Genomic DNA, 13,813 nt, shown 5'->3' with positions numbered 1-13,813 from the left:
AAAGTTAACTTACACCAGTTAACTTCTAGTACTTATGCCTACTAAGAAAACTATAACAAAAACACGCCGAAATCTAGCTAAGAACTCTCTGTCTTACCAACAGAAAGGAGAGACTTCACTTACAAAATTAAATTCAAAAAGAAGCTCTAAGAAAGTACAAAAATCAAGCGGTATATATACTCCGCAAAAGTAAATAAAAGAGATATAATCAAGTCCGATTTCTTTTTATAAATTAATCTCATGCGAAAAGTCCCAAAAAATCCCATGGTTAAAACAAGTTCATCCCCAATTTAGTAAGTAACCTCTAATTTGAGCTGAGAAATCTTAAGTTTCATCAAAGGTTATGAATCCGTTCAGTTCAGACAAAGTCAGAATTGTCAGTACTTATCAAAATCAATATTTGTTGAATAAACCGCCTCTAAAGTCCTAACTTACTTAGCCATTATTCTTTCAATCTAATTTAATTCGAAACTTCTGAGAAATAACCCAAGGTTAGTACTTTGCCATAATTTCTTAAATTTTCTTAAATTTCTTAAGATAGCTTAAGTTAGAAATTCCATTTCTACACCACCCCTTTCGGACTGAACTATTCTCCTGAATAGTTATAATTACATAATTAAACGATTTACATCAGTGAATAGAAATGTAAAACAAATTTATAGAAAAAGAACTTATAAAAGGTTTAGTTAGTCCTTGGTCTGAGTATTCACAAACAGTTGCAAGTTCTTTTGTTTTGATGCTTTCGAGGAGAGACAACACTGCACACGAATCGTTTCTATCTTGCGCATCCCCGACTGTAGTGGCCTTCTTGACCACACCGCTGGCATACTACCCGGGACCTCGTTTGAACTTGTTGGCCTCCAACAATTGCCTGTTGTCCCTGCATCAAGTGTTCAAGAGCCCATCTCATTTTCTGTTGCCCAGAGAGGACCAATTGAATTAAACGGAAGTGAAATTCGGGACTGAGTGCTGCTTCGAGAACCTCCATCTCCGTTTGTGTGCTGGCATCTCTGGTATTTTGTTCCCCAATCGTCGCAGTAGTGCTCCAAGCATCATCATCATCGTCCCGCATTGTTACCGGCTGAGGCTGTGTTGCACTACTGATTCCCAGGTCAATAGCTAAGCCCACCGTAACAGCATACCCCACAAATGGCTCTTTACGAAGTTCACTCCTCAGGCTCTCCACTTGTAGCCCGTTGATGAAAATCCAGTGGGCCAGACGATCCAACTCTTGGTCCGTTTTTCCTAGATTTTCTCGATAGCATGTTTGGTAAGCTCTGTCCGCCCACTTTGTGATACTCTCGCCAACTTTTTGTTTGAGACCAAGTTCCTCTTGTGATGACATTTCTCAGTGAAGTTGAAGTCACTTTGGTTCTAGTACAACGAAGCAAGGTAATTAAAGATCGCAATTTTTTTTAAAGCCTTATTTATATGCTTAGAACTTTCACGTTATCACATATAGACAACTTTCACATTTTCCTGAAATCATGAGCTTTAAATCATACTTCAAATTCTGATAATCCCTCTGTGGTTGCCAATGTAGAATTCAAAATTCAGCTAAGGTGGTTCGGGGCCTTAGCCTCTAAATTCCAACAAGTTTTGAAAATAATTCCTAAGTTTAGTTTTTCTCTAAGTTAGCCCTCTAGGCGACTTTAATTCTCTTAAAGACCTTCTGCCCAAACTAACTTATAAAGGAAAGCGGGCACACTTCTATCCTTAGCAAAAGTTAACTTACACCAGTTAACTTCTAGTACTTATGCCTACTAAGAAAACTATAACAAAAACACGCCGAAATCTAGGCGACTTTAATTCTCTTAAAGACCTTCTGCCCAAACTAACTTATAAAGGAAAGCGGGCACACTTCTATACTTAGCAAAAGTTAACTTACACCAGTTAACTTCTAGTACATATGCCTACTAAGAAAACTATAACAAAAACACGCCGAAATCTAGCTAAGAATTCTCTGTCTTACCAACAGAAAGGAGAGACTTCACTTACAAAATTAAATTCAAAAAGAAGCTCTAAGAAAGTACAAAAATCAAGCGGTATATATACTCCGCAAAAGTAAATAAAAGAGATATAATCAAGTCCGATTTCTTTTTATAAATTAATCTCATGCGAAAAGTCCCAAAAAATCCCATGGTTGAAACAAGTTCATCCCCAATTTAGTAAGTAACCTCTAATTTGAGCTGAGAAATCTTAAGTTTCATCAAAGGTTATGAATCCGTTCAGTTCAGACAAAGTCAGAATTGTCAGTACTTGTCAAAATCAATATTTGTTGAATAAACCGCCTCTAAAGTCCTAACTTACTTAGCCATTATTCTTTCAATCTAATTTAATTCGAAACTTCTGAGAAATAACCCAAAGTTAGTACTTTGCCATAATTTCTTAAGTTTTCTTAAATTTCTTAAGATAGCTTAAGTTAGAAATTCCATTTCTACAGCTATCTCGTGGGGGCGAGCGAGCGAGATTGGGGGCGGGTATGGAGTGGAGTTGGAGGAAGTATGAGTGGAAGGAGGCATTTGGGAAAACATTCTTGGAGGGAATGGTAGTTGGTAATGATAGTAGGCGTGAGAGGGGTTCAAATTTGAGTCTTTCGCAGAATAGGTCTTCCACAAAAGTGGAGCCTCTCCCCATGTTTTTATTACCATAATGGAGGACTATAATTTCTTTGACCACGGACCTGGGAGCAGTGATGTGAAATCGTTAAAGCTACAACATACTCCCTTCTCACTGTAGTATTTTTTCTCTTACGTGGTCATTATGAGCTGTAAAACTTTAGGAGAAGCCATAAGCATCCACATAAAAAGAGAAACACCTTAGACGCGCTCTGTTAACAAGTAGTTGCCTGAAAATGTTTTTTTTTGTTTGAAGTTGGTGATCTATTTTGGTGACCAAAACGTGAGACATTTTTTCAGAACCTCTTGAAAGTGTGCATCGTCAATTGAAGTTTACCCTATTGCAATTTTTGCTGGCTTATATACTTGATCCAGCTACATACACATACAAGTTCATCGCCCAAATAAATGAAGAGCTAACAAACCGTGGTGTTTTTCATCGCCGCATTACATTTTTCTTGCTTGCATTCTTCTTAAAAGTCGTTGTATGAGAATATAAACTCAACAGATCTTAAAGAGACATTTTAAAGCGCTCTTTGTTTATCGATTCGCTGAAAGAAAATAATTGTCATAAGAAAAAAATCAGTCAACTATGTACAGGTTGTGATCAACTCAGGACAGTAAAAGACGAGCTTGCAAAAGGAGTTATCAAATTGGAAGGGTTTTCATTTGTCGCCTACTCAGCACCAGTGTTAGGCCATTAGAACTCGCTTTTGGTACATCAGAAGTAATAACTTCAAAAGAATTGCAATGGGCATCCCAGGTTGAGGTGGAGACCCAAATTGCTGTATGATCAGACCCAATCGAGCTCACACCCGTTTGTTCCCAGACCGGAATTACAGGGTCTGGACGGAAGTTCGAGCGCACTACAGTCTGGATCATGGTCTGGAGTTGGTCTGGTCAGAGGTCAATTTGGTCTGAAAAGTCTGATCATAGGCGCATTCGAGCGCACTTGAGTCTGATCAGAAATGTTTTCGAACGCAGTTGGGTCTGATCAGAACCCATTTTGAGCGCCTTATTACAATTCAAAGAATTTGAATTGTATTGGGGCGCTGTCTTTTTTTTTAAGATCTGTTCACACATTTTCATGATTTTTGAAGTCAAATTGGAGTAGTGATTTTGGTGACGCCGAAACAGGAAGTGGAGCGAAAAAGCAAGTGGTTTTGCGGCGTGAAATTTTTTCGCTCTAAATTTAAAGTAGAGTGAGAAAACGGTGTTTGAACAAAAATTCGCTTTCTCGCTAGTGGTTTTTTGTTCACATGCGGCAATTTCGCTTTGATTTTTTCTGTTTTTTCGATTTTTTTGACCAGATTTTTTTCCAAATGGTTTGCCCAATCCATTCATAGTCCTTTCTAGGTCTAGTTTTTTGTTTAGTCAATGAAAATTCTTTGAATTGTACGTCAGGACTTGTCCTGCTATGTTTTTTTTCATTTTTTGTGTTTTTTAATGAGAGATGTTGGCTCTGCCAAGAGGCAACAATAAAGCAGCGTTCTGATCAGAGACTCATCGGAGATATTTTTGCAAACCACAAATAAAAAATCCGCAACAAGATCAATGAACGGACTCCGTGTTAGGAGCTCGGTACATTTTGAATGCAGTTATCCCGTCACTCCGTAGAACAAATTCAACTGCTCACACAGGTAGGCCGCAAGACACGTATAAACATTTGAAGCAAAATCTTGCCGCCACTCCTCGTGATGCTGGGGCGTGGGAGACTCCCCAATGCTTAAAACGAACTGTTCTACTGAATCGTGTTTCAGTGACACTGTGATACATATGGATACCTAAATATATATCGAAACCTTTATGTGTACTAAATTATTTACCCTCTATATATATAATTATATCATGTGTTTTATAAACTAAAAGTTATGACTTCTATTTATTCACCTATACTAATATTCCCGATAGTCTACTAAATTATTTCATATTTTGTTCATATCGATTTATTACTATTAATCATAATCTCAGTTAGTCAATCTGAATTCAAGTTACTCTGCATTTGCTCTTCATAATCCTAAGTTAATCTTAGCAGTGGATCCGCGTCGCGTTTCCAATAAACATAATTCACGCTACACAAGTAATTGTGTAATTGACCAGCACTTGCTACTCAATTCTTAAGACACAGCATTCGCACCGCGAATCCTAACTTATTCAGTAATAAAAGATATAACATGGCGCAGTCAGCGACAAAGGACAGCGGCAAATCCCCACTTGGAATTCAACCCTTTTGGGAAAAGGCGACACTGGAACCCCCAATTCGCTGGGAGTTTTGGAGAATACAATTGAAACTCGCAATCCTCGCTAGAGAAGGAATTGAAGTGGACCTTCTCTTGGTAGACCCTCCAGAACATGTACTCCTGCCTCCTGAACCAGCATATGAGGATGCAGTGGACAATCCGACGGCGCAATCAGAACGAGACCGACGTACCCGCAATGAGCAGGCAAAAACAGCGTGGAAAAACCAATGTCAACGTGTCATGACAATCGGCGTACTTTGTGGTGATAAACCATGGAAGTTATGTGATCGAAAAGCATCCTCTCTGATGTATTTGAGCTTAGGCATGGAGGGGCGCCGTGTATTCAACTCAAAGAATTCAACAATTAACCTCGAAACAATCTCAACGAAGGATCTTTGGGACGTTCTCAATAGAACCTTTATTCGGATCCATAATATAACTTTCGATAGATACCTCTTCCTCACAAGAAAACAACAAAAGGGAGAACCTATTGAGAAGTTCTATGGACATCTCAAAGAACTTTCGGAAAACTGTGACCTAGGAGATAAAGGGGACACTATCATCCGGGATGTCTTTATCGCGAATATGCAAAATGAAGACATTCAGAAGGAACTTCTTAAGGAGGCAGTAGACCCAGAAAAAGCATTGGCAATAGCAATTAATATTGAGATGGGTACACTCAACCAACTAAAAATGAACGCAAGCAAAACTGAATCACAGTCAACGGTTAACCAAGTACAACGGACACGTATCGCAAATGCTACCCCTTTCTCTAATATGAATACAACCGCACGGAAAAAGCCTACAACCTGTCATTTCTGTGGATCTAACTGGACCTCCGACCATCGCAATAAATGTCCCGCTCGGGGAAAACGATGCAATAACTGTGGTATTGAGAACCACTTCGCAAAGGTCTGTCGCAAACCTAAAGATCCCAATTCGTACCCAAAACCTAGACCGCGAGTCAATAACGTAGAAAAAGACGATCAAAATGATGATGTCAATCAAATTTCGGCCAATTTTGATCCCGATTTGGAGTCAAACTATTCTTCAGATGAAGATAACTGTGTAGCAGTCATATCTTCAACAGATTCCGCAACTTCGGTGGACGCAACCAACCTTCCTGTAACTCTCGGCAATACACCAACAAAGGTTTTGGTGGATTCGGGCAGCGTATGTATAATAATCAATAAATCCTTGGCGAACTCAATCATTTCCCATGATCCAAAATCAAAGTGGATACGCGAAGCGAATCCTAAACAATTAAAAACATTTTCAAATGAACCTATTCACACGGTGGGCATCCTCCAAACTTCCATTCAAAGCAGCAATTGGTACGCGAATCCAATTGAAATTCAAGTAGTGGCGGACGGACATCGCTCTCTATTGGGTAGAGATTTGTTTCCAGCTCCTGGAATTTCAATACATCAATCAAGTAATCAAGTAACCATCAATCAGGTAGATCAAGAATATTGCCCAATCAAAAAACAGATTGCTATTGATTACCCCGACTTAATCTCCAGAATTGGTAAGTCTAAAGTACATACAGTTCGTTCAAAATTCCACAAACATTATACCCCATCACATCAAAAAGGCCGACGTGTCCCTATAAATTTATTAGACAAAGTATCCATCGAACTAAAGAAACTTTCTGAACAAGGACACATTGAAAAATTACAAGAATGTTCGGATAAAAACTTCATTTCTCCCATTGTAATTACGGTCAAAAAGGACAAATCTGTAAAATTAGCTCTTGATTCGAAAATATTAAACAAAGCAATCCACAAAAACAAGTATCAAATGCCAAACATAGATAGCCTCATTGATTCAATTTCACAACATATTAATAACTCAAATCTGGGAGATAATGTATATTTTTCAACAATCGATCTAAAATACGCCTATAGTCAATTAAAGCTACATCCCGATACGGCACGCCACTGTAATTTTAACATCATTTGCGGCGAAGCAACGGGTACGTATCGTTTTAAAACGGGATTTTATGGCCTTACAGATATGCCGGCCGAGTTTCAAAAGGCAATGGATTACACATTGGTTGGGCTGACTAACACATACTGTTTTCTGGATGACATAATCGTAGTTAGCAAAGGCACCCAGGAATCGCACCTCAAATACGTATACAAATGTCTCCAAAAACTTGAAGCAGACAATCTTAGAATTAACTTAAGCAAATGCCACTTCGCAAAACATCAAATAAATTGGTTTGGTTTTACATTTTCCCAAAGTGGTGTTAAACCTATCGAATCTAAAACAGCGGCCATTGCGGAAATTAAAGCCCCAAAAACATTGAAACAATTACGGTCATTTTTAGGTAGTGTTCATCATCTAAGCCAATTTATACCTAATCCTGCCAAAATATGTCACCCTCTTCGACCCTTATTAAAGAAAAACGAAAAATTTATTTGGAATGAAAATCATCAATCACATTTTGAACATATCAAAACTGTTATTGCAAACGCTACGGAAAATACTCATTTTAATCCAGCACTGGAAACGCGCATCAAATGTGATGCATCCCGCCAAGGTTTAGGCGCTGCACTCGAACAATTAGATTGCGAAGGGTGGAAAACAATAGCTTTCGCATCTCGTTTTCTTAATAGCAATGAAGAACGTTATAGTGTAAATGAACTCGAATTACTTGGGGTGGTTTGGGCCATTGAATATTTTAAATATTATCTATTTGGGAAAACCTTCACAGTTTTAACAGATCACAAAGCACTTCTTTCCGTCTTAAAATCACACCGCTCTAATAAATCTTACAACAGTAGATTAACACGATGGATTGACCGTTTGTTACCATTTGATTTTAATATTGAACATATTCCTGGTACCCGAATGGGCTTAGTTGATTATATTTCGCGACAACCAAATCAGAACGCTAAAAGTGTCAATCAATATGATGAGGAATTTATGGTAGCAACAATTTCCCGTATTCGCGACGCGATTACATCTTTATTTAGTAACGCAAATAAAATTCCTTTCCAAAAGCGGCACATAACTAGTAATTATAAGCAACAAGTACATCCGACGCGAGTCCACTCTTGCAAACCTGCTAAAATTAGCGCGCATAATTCGAATGCCTCAATTAATTCACTCATTCCTCGAGCACAAGTAAACAATTACAATTCTGAATTCATTTCTAACTTTAATTGCCGTGCAAATCAACCGCTTCAATCTGATACCACACCCGCATCGCGAATCCAGTCGAAAAATTCTAATTGCAATTTGATAGCTAGCTCCACACAACAAGTACTCCATATCAACATGTCAGCAAAAGAGGCACCACAAAGCAACCCATCAACTTCACCACACACCCCAAGAGTGACATTTCGCACCCAATCCACCCCCATTTCGTCTACCAGAGCCGGACCCAGCAACACCCAAGCATCATCACCACCAGAGGACTATGACATTGAGCTTTCACGGGAAGAGGTATTCGAAAACAACCTAAACCAACTCTTCACTAAGTCCTTCCTGGCGGTACTCACAAGCAAAGACGCGGTGCTGAAAGAGATCCGCGATTGTGTAATGCAGGATGACGAGGCCCGCTGTAAAGAAGTGAGCACATACATCCACTCCTTCTGGAAGGATCTACACGTAAAATCTGGGTGTCTGTGTGTTGACCAACGTGTGGCCATTCCGAATTCTATCAAGGAGGCGGTGCTCGAATCCATTCATATGACGCACCCGGGTAGTTGGGGGATGATATCTCTCTCCCAATATGCATGGTGGCCCTACATGCATAGGGAAATTTTAGCAAAAACATCCGATTGCGCCCCGTGTACGGATATTGGTAAGAATCTCACACCTATTATACCAAAATCTAAATGGCACCCACACAAAGCTTGTCAAGAACCAAACGAAGAAATACAGATTGATTTTGGGGGTCCGATAATTAATGATAAAGACAAAGATATTTACTTCTTAACATGTATTGACCGTTATTCAAAATATCCAACTGTTAGAATATTCGAAAATGCTAATGGGGTAAACGTAGTAAAATTTCTTCGTGATTATGCATATACTCATGGAATCCCGCGAACGATACGCTTAGACCAAGCAACTTGTCTTGTAGGTAAACAAGTAACAAATTATTGTAACGAAAATAATATCGACATTCTCGACGCTCCGGTTGGTGATCATAGAGCTATTGGATTGGTGGAGCGAATGATCCAAACAATTAAAAGACGTTTAGCCTGCATGAAAGCCGAAAATAAAGATACATTTTCCACAGCTAAAGCAATAAAACAAATAGTCTCTGATCTACGATTATCTAAGCAGAAAACAACAAAGATAACACCTTTTGAAGCTCATTTCGGTCGCCCTGCAAATACTCCCTTACGGAATATTAGCACACTTCCATCAAGTCAAAATCTAACTTATGAAAAAATTGTTAATCACTATTTAGATGCTGAGACAGTTTCTGCGGAGGATTTGCTCGACGAAAATGGATGGATCAGTGCCAACAGAAGTGACATTGAGATAGAGAATAAGATGTGCCAGGCCTCTTTAGACGCAGGACAACGCTATCGGGAGTCCGACATCAAAGAGTCCCGCTTTATAACGCATCCGCAGATCACAGACCCTATCCCCAGGACAGAACAGTCCCTTAACGTCAAACTGGTTCGCAAATTACCGCAAAAGAAAAGAGCAAAACGACAACTGGCGGGCCTGTACGAAGTGCTAAAACCTGGATCCTTCGTCACCAAATCGTCACCAACAACGACGATAATTAACGAGCCTGGCAGAACTCCAGTGAAAGTCCGAGATAGTGATCTCGCCAAATTTGGGACTAAAGCAGAACGATCCACCAACTTGTGGGTATACGCCCAGCGACGCCCTGCCCCGTACGAAAAAACCACAGAGTTTAAGATCGCGAAGCATAGTAACGATCTTAAGAAACAAAAGAGGGGCGAAATCAAGACCAGACATCGCCAACGTGATACTACATCAGTAGTATCCTCTGTGAATTCAAATGTCTCGCGTGCATTAACAGTCCGCAAGCCGAATAAACCACAATTCAAAAGACGCCTTACTGTTCCCACAGCTGATATCCAAGAAGACGTCTCAACTCAAAACCTGCCTCTTATTTCAATTGTACCGGCCCCACCTACACCTACATCACAAGTACCCCCCGCACAGACACAGGACGACCAAACAAAAGGCCGCAAGCGCAATCGACACCAATTCTACGGCTTCACAGATGCTGACATCTCTCCTACAAGCTCTCTAGCCTCAACAAGCTCTACTCAACCAAAGAAGCGCAAGAACAAAAAAGAGAAGAAACAAGCAAAGCAGTCCGATTCGGTGGTAACCCTCATACAAACGGCGGAACAATCTCGAATCCCGTCACCTCCCAGACCTGACTTACAATTGGGACAAGTTTCACCACCGGATCCCAGAGTTCGATATTTCGAATATGAGCAAGAACGAGAAATGTCGGTGTGGGATGCTGAAAATGAAATCTAAATTCAAAAACTTCGTAAAACTGTCGTAAACTGCATTCATTTATTTAGTCTTGTTCCCGCTCTGCTAATCCAAATATAATGTTAATTTTACTTTGAATTCATTACAGTTCACCTTCATTTGTTAGCTTTTAATTCCTTCAGTATTCGCCCTGCGAATCCATTTATTTCTGTTTGTGCATTTAAATTATTCAGTACAATGTATTCATTTCACACGCTTAAATTATGACGCGTATTCGCTTCACATTTACCCAATTATTTAACAATAGTAGTACTTCTACATTTTGAGTTAAATTATGTTCGTCTCCTTCAATTTCATGTTATGTGCAGTTATTAAAAAATTGTAAATACATTAAAATTTTTTTGTCACAAGGGAAATGTGATACATATGGATACCTAAATATATATCGAAACCTTTATGTGTACTAAATATTTACCCTCTATATATATAATTATATCATGTGTTTTATAAACTAAAAGTTATGACTTCTATTTATTCACCTATACTAATATTCCCGATAGTCTACTAAATTATTTCATATTTTGTTCATATCGATTTATTACTATTAATCATAATCTCAGTTAGTCAATCTGAATTCAAGTTACTCTGCATTTGCTCTTCATAATCCTAAGTTAATCTTAGCAGTGGATCCGCGTCGCGTTTCCAATAAACATAATTCACGCTACACAAGTAATTGTGTAATTGACCAGCACTTGCTACTCAATTCTTAAGACACAGCATTCGCACCGCGAATCCTAACTTATTCAGTAATAAAAGATATAACAGACACAGACCACATTTTAGTAGCCATATTTTTGCTGAATTTTGCTCGACTGATCATAATACAGCGGCAGAAGACCGTTTTGAAAATTTCACTTATACTGATGAGTTTGACCTGTACCCAAGTGAATCGGAGAATCTAGCATATCTGGAGCAGGTTGATGTTGGTCCACGGAGAACATGACCAAAAGTTACTTCTCATGAAGCAACTTTGAAAGTGTGTGAAGTTGCTTGGCTACGTGAAAATTTACCCAAGGAGTTATCAAAGATTGTTTACTTGCCCCAGTATTTTAGTTAAGTCATGTGAAGTGAAGAAATTAAGACTGCTGTTGTTACTTATGAGTTCAAACCAAACCAACCGACGGGTTAGCGTTAGCTTGTGTGGCCCCCAGGATGTTGAAGCTAACATTTGACCTTTCGGTTTTTTGTTAAATATCCGCCATTTGAGGTGTTCTGGATATTCATTCCTAAAAACTGGAGAACTTTTAAAGTACCGTACTATATGTAAACTGCTGTTGAAATGGTCTACCAAAATAAGAAATAATGTGTCTTCAATGAAATAAATAGCTCGAGAAATTGATTATATGCAACGAAATTCAATAAAACCTAGAAACTGAAAATCCACACTTGGATTTAAGCGTTATTCCGGCCGCCTAATTAGCGCGGAAAGTCAATATTTACCAATCTTGAAATTAGTAATTGAACGCATGACGGGTATGGTTTTTCAGTTGCGGACTTTTTTATTTCCTCCGTTAAAAACTATGTCGCCCTTTTTCGCACATTTTGCCCCGTTTGCTCAAAATTAGTATGAAAACCAATTCTTATTTTTCAAATTGAATTGAAAACAAACAAGAAAGATTCCCAGCGACAATTTGAACAAAGGTGGACAGTAAAATCAATTTCTGTTCAGTATTTTGTATGGGAATGCAAAAAGTATCCAAGTTTTACTTCTATAGATAATTACTTCTGTAGTTTTCCTTAAAAAATATTGTGCATTTTGTTGAACTGCTAAGATGAATAACAACAAATTATATTTCATATTTACAAAAAATTTTGCTGAGTTGAACAAAAAGCAAAACAAACCATTTTGCACACGCAAATAGAACAACATATAAATCCAAAAACCTTACATTAAGGTATCTGAAGCCAAATAGATGAGCAATTTCTCTGCTGTTTTCAGTCAGTTTTTGACTTCAGCTATCCCATCACAGACAGGTACACCACTAAACACGTATGCATATTACAGCTGAGTCTAGAAGAAGCATTAGCTTGACTCTGCTCCTCGGGTTGCTGAGGTGTGCGAAAGACTCACCGGCGTTAAAAACAAACTGTTCTACTGAATCCTGTTTCAATGACACTGAGGAATTTTTCTTAGCGGATTATTATGGAGCGGCAAGGGATCTTTGATGTTGCCTCACGGAAAATATGACCAAAATTTACATCTCAAGAAGCAACCTTGAAAAAGTGTGAAAATGCTTGATTCACTTAAAAATTGGCACCAAGAGTTATCAAGGACTCATACTTACCTCAAATGTTTAGCTAAGTCATGTGAAATTAGGAATTTAGGACTGCTGTAGTTACCTATGACTTCAATTCTTATCAACTGAGTGGTAAGTTTAGCTTTTGTGGCCCCTTAGACTTGTAGCAAAATTACGTCTTTTTGTTTGCTGTTTAAAATCCGCCAATCGAGGCGCTCTGGATTTTCAACGGCAAAAACTGGAGATTTTTAAGAGGCTGAACTAATAGTGAACTGCTTTAGAAATGGTTCATCAAAACAAGAAGCAATGTGTCTTCCTTAAAATAAGCAGGACGAGCAATTGATTATACGCAACCAAATTTATTAAAACTATAAAATAGACAAAACTAACTTGGATTAAAGCGTTAATATAACCGTTTATTCAATGCAGTGGGCCAGTATCTGGCAATCTTAAACGTAGTAATTGAAAGCACGAAGATTTTTTTTCAAGTACCAAATTTTCTAGTTTACTCCTTCAAACAAAGATATAGCGTTATTACGCATTTTGCCATATTTGCTCAAAATTAGATAATAATTAATTCGATTTCAAATTGACTAAATTTATTTCAAATTGCTAAAAACTTATTCTATTTCAAATTTCTAACTGTTTTTCAAATTTTAAGAACTGGAATGCTTCACAACGGCAATTCGAACAATTGTGGATAGTATAATCCAAGTCTGCGAAATATTTTGTATGGGAAAGCAAAAGATATCCCATACTCAATTCTATTGATAATATCTTCAATAACGTTCCTCAAAAATATCCAATGTGTGTTTTTTTGTAACACAGCTAAGCTAGATCACGAAAAACTTTTTTTGAATTTTACAAACTGCTTGTTGAGTTTAAAAACAGCAAAAACAACAGTTTTGCACGCGCAAACGAAACAGCTTTTAGGTCCAAAAACTCTATACAATGGAATCGGAAGGCAAAAAATTGGGAAATTTCTTTGCTGTTTTTAATTAGCTTTTGACTTCAGCTATCCCATCACTCCGTACAACAAGAAGTTTAACGTTCAACTACTCAGACAGTTACAACGCTAAACACGTATGCATATTTGAGCTGAGTCTAGAGGAAGCATAAGCTTGACTTTGCTCCTCGGATTGCCGAGGAGTGGGAAAGACTAACCGGTGTTAAAAAAGAACTGTTCTACTGATTCGTGTTTCAATGACAC

This window comes from Convolutriloba macropyga, chromosome 4, assembly GCF_964194025.1.
Source record: "Convolutriloba macropyga chromosome 4, txConMacr16.3, whole genome shotgun sequence".
NCBI classification, from domain to species: Eukaryota; Metazoa; Xenacoelomorpha; order Acoela; family Convolutidae; genus Convolutriloba; species Convolutriloba macropyga.
Note: the sequence above shows the minus strand (reverse complement) of the source record.